Below are 6,413 nucleotides of genomic sequence, written 5' to 3' on the forward strand. Positions count from 1 at the left end.
ACCAATATTTCTTCTACATGGTATGTTTTACATGTTTAAATTCTATTTTAAATCACAGATTTTCAATCTGTATATCTTTTTGGCCACAATTTTTCCTCTTTCGCTACAAACGAGGCAGGAAAAGTCCTCTTCTCACCCTTCATGGAAATGCACTCATGAATTTCACAAGGTATTAATCCCAAATGTTTAACTAACACACTTGGAAAAGTGGCACACCTAAGATACAATGGCTTACCTTATTCTGAAGTGCCCGAAGGCAATGACAGCAGCGGCAACATCTGGGAGCGCTTTTCAGATGTGTTTTCAGATGTGTTGAGTGTTTACTCAAAATAATTTTGCTACTGATGTAGACAGACAGGCTTCTGGAGAGACACTTTAGCAGCAAAGTAGACATGCCGGGTTACATGACATAGATAAACACCCATTCGGGGTTGGATTACAACTGATAAAAAATAGAGAGATCAGTCAAAAGGGATTCTTTGGGGCTTTCGCACATATTAGCCATGTTTCTGGCCTTACACTAATCTATCCTTGTTCCTTTTCATCTCGGCCTTCCTCTGACTCTCCCCTTGAAATGGATTTTCATGCTCTAATTAGGTGTATCAACGTAATCTCTGTAGCCTCCTCCATCGTCATCTTCTTGTCATTTAGAGATGCTCACTTCATTGTATCCCTGACAGGCCTGGTTCAAACTATGTGTACAACATGGCTCCATATTGACTGTATCAAATCCAATCCCATGGTGCTTTGTTGAAGTGACCCAAAGTGCGTGTAACAGTGGCTTGAATGGCTGCTGTTCCTTTGAAACAGAGGCTAAATATCTTCACACCCTCACTTGTGGCCTGCGCCACTCTGATTGGTCAAAGTGCATCTGTTTGAAGGGTGCAGAAACAGAGAGAGTGGTTAAATATGAGGATTTGTTCACAAGCATGATGACGGGCCTAACCGTGTGAATAAGAGCAAGATGGGGCCCCAAGTCTTTCAGCACGAGCGCTGAAGCATGTGCACATGCACACGCCCCGCAGGAGATGAAACTGTAGACGCACAAAGGCACCCATCTTAAAATCCTCCCTCTCCCTCTGTGCATCTCCTGATCAATAGAGGAGAGAGATGTGTGCGGTTCGGGGGGCGGGTCACTGAGTTGGAGCCCCAGTGTTGGTGACATCTGCTACCCTTCAGTAAGAGCCTGATTGATTGAAGACATGGCCAGTCTTCCGAAGAAGGCCAGAGCAACTGCGAAGCAAGAGAGAAAGCATTGAGATAACCGAAAAGAGCAGTGACAGTTTTGTTATCCTCCTTTTAAACTATGGGATGAGATTGATGCAATTTTCTGGCTTTTGAGAGCAAGTAGATTTGGGTTGGGGTTTATTGTATTCTGCCTGTCACTTCACTCCTCAGACACTGACGAGAGTCGTGTGAATGCCCCCTCCCCCAGCCACTGAAGGAAATGGAGGAGAAGTGAATCGTCATTTAATTATGAAGTTTAATACACTCGGTCTCGGTCTGAACGGAATACTTTCCTTTTGCCAGTTCATCTCTCTACTTGACACAAATAAACACAATCTTTTAAATATTTTCACACTTTTTAATTTGTCACCTTTGGTGTTTGGTGCTGTTGTTGTGGAATGCTAGTGAAGAAGCTGTTTTTAGTCTCAGTCTCATGAAAATGTTGTTTTGATAAACCTGCGACAACATTGTGGTACTTATTCTGTATTTTTATTTTTTTTATGTGTTGTTGTGTGACTACCATCCGTAATAATAACCATATGGGGCCACAGGCTGTATGTGAGAACATACAACATCGAGCGAATGAACGAAACATCTGCACCAAGGTTAATAGTTTTTCCCAATGTGAACCATATAATTTTCAGAAAACATCATATTATCATGATCCTGGTAGAGTAGTGAGCGTGAAAACCGAGCACAATAGAGCATACGTGTGGTCGAAATGTGTTCTTCCAGGAATACATAAGCTCTGTCTCCCTATTATCAGTCAAGAATGTGGGTAAAGTATGCTGCCTGTGAGCAGGACTTGAAGAAAAGAGATAATTGATTGACATGGCAGACATCGTTACACCCATTACCTGTTCTGAAATACTGGGCTGCCTCTCAATGGATTCTCATTGTCCCAGTGCAAGCTCCCTCCATGGACTAATACGAGCCTCATATCAGGAAGCTCGAAGTAGTCCAGCAAGGGAACTGCAGTAACCTCACTGATACAAAAGAAGCATTATTTTCACTCTGTTGCTTAACCTCGGAGACACAGGTTTTCCATGGTGCCGTATGCTTCTGATGTGGTGCTCTAGTGGTGGGCACAAGCCAAACATAAGTGGACTTAAACTGAGATGGAGTGAAGCTAGAACAAAAGCACTTGACGCTGGCGTAGAAGATGCGTTGTTAAACTGGTTTAAATTAAATTATGGCATTTTTAACACACTGTTTTAACCCTCAATATCTTGCAGTAGCAATACTTTCTGTCCTACATTTGTAATTTTTCGGGAAATGCTTAAATGTTTTATGTCCGATTCTAGTGACTTTCAAGATAACTTCTTTTGTGTCCCATAGAAGAAAGAGAGTCATATAGTTTTGGAATGCCACGAGGGAGTACATGATGACAGAATATTCATTTCTGGATGAACAACACTCATTGCTATGAATGCAGAGACGATCTTCTAGAAGACTAATCAATCATCAGACAGATGCCAAAATGACCAAGGTGTCAGGCCCTGTACGTCCATTAGAGGAGACAAATCTACCCACCATACCCATCCATCCATCCATGCATTCTTCCATCCAACCATCGATCTTTGTATCCACCCATCCATCCAATCATTAGTAATCATTATTCAGTTTTATCAAACAGTCTGAACTGGGTTTAGCGATATTTCATTATTGCTAAACAAAGCAAAATGTTTATTCACTCATCTGGAGTGAAAGAAAGAAATTGAAACAATGGATTCCTATCAACTTAATCACACTAGGGACAAAATTTGACAGTTTTGTCTCATAGCATTGGGGTCGGTAAGATTTGTAAAAATTAATACTTTTATTTTAGCAAGAACACATTAAACTGATCAAAATTTATAGTAAATACATTTATATTGTTAAAAGATTTCCATTTCAAATAAATGCGATTATCAAACAATCCTGAAAAAAGGATCAGTTTTTCAGAAAAAAAATGAAGCAATTGTTTTCAACATTGATAATAAAGTAGTGTACATTTATGCATACATTTAGTCATTTAGTAGATACTTTTATCCAAATGAAGAACATTCAGAAAAATTACAAGCGATTTATGATAAAACTGACAAAAATTCTCTCTGTGCCACAAATGGCAAGTTTTAAGTGCAGAATCTGGAGCAAACATTAAAATATAGCCGAGAACAAGAAAGAATAAAATAGATTTCTAATAGAGTTTATTTATAGGAAGTACTTTGGATTATGGTTGTGGTTTAACTTAAGTGCTCACAAAGAATGTGTGCCTTCAGCTGTTTCTTGTGATGGTCTCAGTCGATTGGGCGGAGGTTGGAAACTTCTAACAACAGAGTGGAGGTTCTGGAAAGTGACTTTTACATGTTCAAGATGGGAGAGAACATTTGTAGAAGCATGTTCAGGTAAGAGGGTGCTGTTTCAGCATGCCAGCCGTGAAGCACCAGTGTTAATGCTATAAAACAGAAATGGATGAATGTCGAGATGTGAGCAGCAAAATTAATTAGATCTTTGAAAAATACCCCCAGCTTTTTGACTTTCCTGGTTGGCTTTAGAGTTGTAAAACCCAGATGTGGTCAACCAATGGGGAGACTGTGATGGAGCTTTTAGGTCATCATTTTATGTCTGTAACTAGTATTCCAGCTATTTCAGATGTTGATATCGAGCACAAGGAACATGTAAAATCCATAAGTGAATGTGAAATAAAAGTGAATATGAAATACAAATTACTCACAAAATGGAAATGTTTAACATACATTTATACTAACTGTACCGTGCATCATTCTTTTAAAACAACTTTACAATTAGTTATAATGGTACATTTCTATAATTTGCATTTACTTATACCACATATGGATTCTGTTTGTGTGTTGTCTCTTGCATTAAAGTGTGTGCGTGTCCATGCCTTTTCGCTTCACAAAGAAGTGAATAGAGTGACTTTGACAGTTTGTTTCACTTTTTCTTTTTTCTGTTAGCACTGTCCTTGATTAATTTAATTGTATTACTACAAACAATTATCTTCTTCTAAAAATGTATGTCAGCTTATGTGGATGCTTTCTTTGGACCTTTTATAGATTGCTCAAGATGACAGAAAGGCAAGTGTGTGCCTTTGGAGTATGAATAGTGTTCTCCAGAACACCACTTCACCTTTTAGGCAACCCCTAAAAATGTTTTCTTAGCTTCTGTGCAGTCTACCAGTGCTCTGTGCGCTCGTTGGCTCTACTTGTTAAATTGTGTGCTTAAAGCAAATGCAATATCACAAGGCTGACACTTACTTGGATCACAAACTCCCCCACACATTGACAATGTCCTTTAGTATCAAGGGCAAACTGTGGTTCTTTCTGTGAATGTCACACATTGCCACAACTGTACAGCAGCAAAAATGAAACCTTGTCTAGAGATTCTGCCTCTCTTGGTTTTAAACTTGCTCGGCTGCACCCTCACTTACGAACTAGAGATCTGGTCTACTATGCACTACTTAAAAAAAAAAAAAAACTCTTCCCCTGCCTCAGCGCTTCTCAACTGTGAGATTAAATGCAAGAACATTGGACTCAGAGTAGCTCAGTGAAGCTCAGGGCTCTAGCTGTCACCCATGTTGGTTAATCCAGGGCAATGTGACACCACAGAGTGTCCCACTGTAATTGAGGAGTTGTTGCATTTGTGTAGTTTTGACTGGCTCAGCAGTGTTGTTGAAAGCATAGGTCTATTGACGGTGACATAAGCCAGCAACAGTTAATTAACTTTTTCATAAAGTAATGTTCATGGCTGGATTAGAGGACTCTCTTCAATATAAAGTTTCTATTGTTTGTTTTAGGTCACAGAGGGATTGAGCCAGAAGAGCCTTGAAGCTATGTGACTTATACTGGAAAAGATGAAAGACACAAGCACAAACAAACAAACAAACAAACTGTATTCTTTTCTTTTTCAATGTCAGAAAAAAAAAACCTGGCAGGCTATTACATTCGAAGGAAGATCAAATTTTCAAATGTTACAATGAGTGCAGTAAATCCTTCTTTACAAAGAGAGGGTGGAAAGAAAGAGATACAGTAAACTTAAGCATTTATGTAACTTTTCATTCAACCATGCCAATAAGCCATCTCCATACTTAATGTAACATTAAATGTCAAGTAATAATCTATGCCTGTAATATCCAATACATCAAAATAAAAGAACAAAAATCATGCTTGAAGTTTTTTGATCCATGAGGGAGCAGAGCATGCAAATACACCCTGGCTAGTGGTGAGGGTGCAGATGCACAGGCCACAAACAAAATATTTGCATATATTTCTTATGATACACACTGCAGCTCATGTGCAAATGTTTGTCTTACAGAGCAGATACATTTTATTATGGTTCCAGCCCTTGGATTATATCTTGTACTTGCCTTTTGTACTTGAAAATATACAGTAATTCTTGTGCAGAATTCATATTTGAAATGAAGACAGGCACAGCTTTTGTTTTATCCAGCTGTATTTACTCAGTGCAACTTATAACATCCAAGTGAAAGATATAACACCAACATGTCATAAAAAAATAAAAAAATAAATAAATAAAAAAACGAAATCACTGAGTTGGAAAAAGGATCACCCCCTCCTAAAAATGACTTGTCAACTCAATCAGGTGTAGCTAATCACCTTCTCAATGGCACACAAAGCCATTTGACTTTCAACTGTGATCAGCTCTGGTCATTTTGATTATCTGGAGTGTTTCAGGCCTTGGTAGTGCAACTGAAGCAAGCAATTAACGATGGGTGGCAAGGCACTGCCAAAATATATCCGGGATAAAGTTGTGGATAGGCACAAGTCAGGAGATGGATACAAAAACATTTCAAAGGCTTTATCAATGCCAAGAAGCACAGTCTATTATTAAGAAGTGGAATTATTGGAAGGTATTTGGTACAGCACAGACCCTCCCTGGATCAGGACGTTGCTCCAAACTGGATGAAAGAGCCAGGAGGTAACTGGCCAGAGAGGCTACCAAGAGGTCTACAGCAACTCTGAAGCAGCTGCAGGAATTTATGACTGAGTGGTCATTTGTGTGCATGGACAACAATATCACAAATTCTCCACAAATGTGGGTTGTATGGGAGGGTTGCAAGAAAAAAGACACTCCTCAAGAAAGGCCACATGACTAGCTTTGCCAAAACGCACCTTGAAGATTCTGAGGCAGATGAGACTAAAACTGAATTATTTGGCCTCAACACC

The sequence above is a fragment of the Sinocyclocheilus anshuiensis genome, unplaced genomic scaffold (assembly GCF_001515605.1).
Source record: "Sinocyclocheilus anshuiensis isolate Anshui unplaced genomic scaffold, SAMN03320099.WGS_v1.1 scaffold962, whole genome shotgun sequence".
NCBI lineage: Eukaryota > Metazoa > Chordata > Actinopteri > Cypriniformes > Cyprinidae > Sinocyclocheilus > Sinocyclocheilus anshuiensis.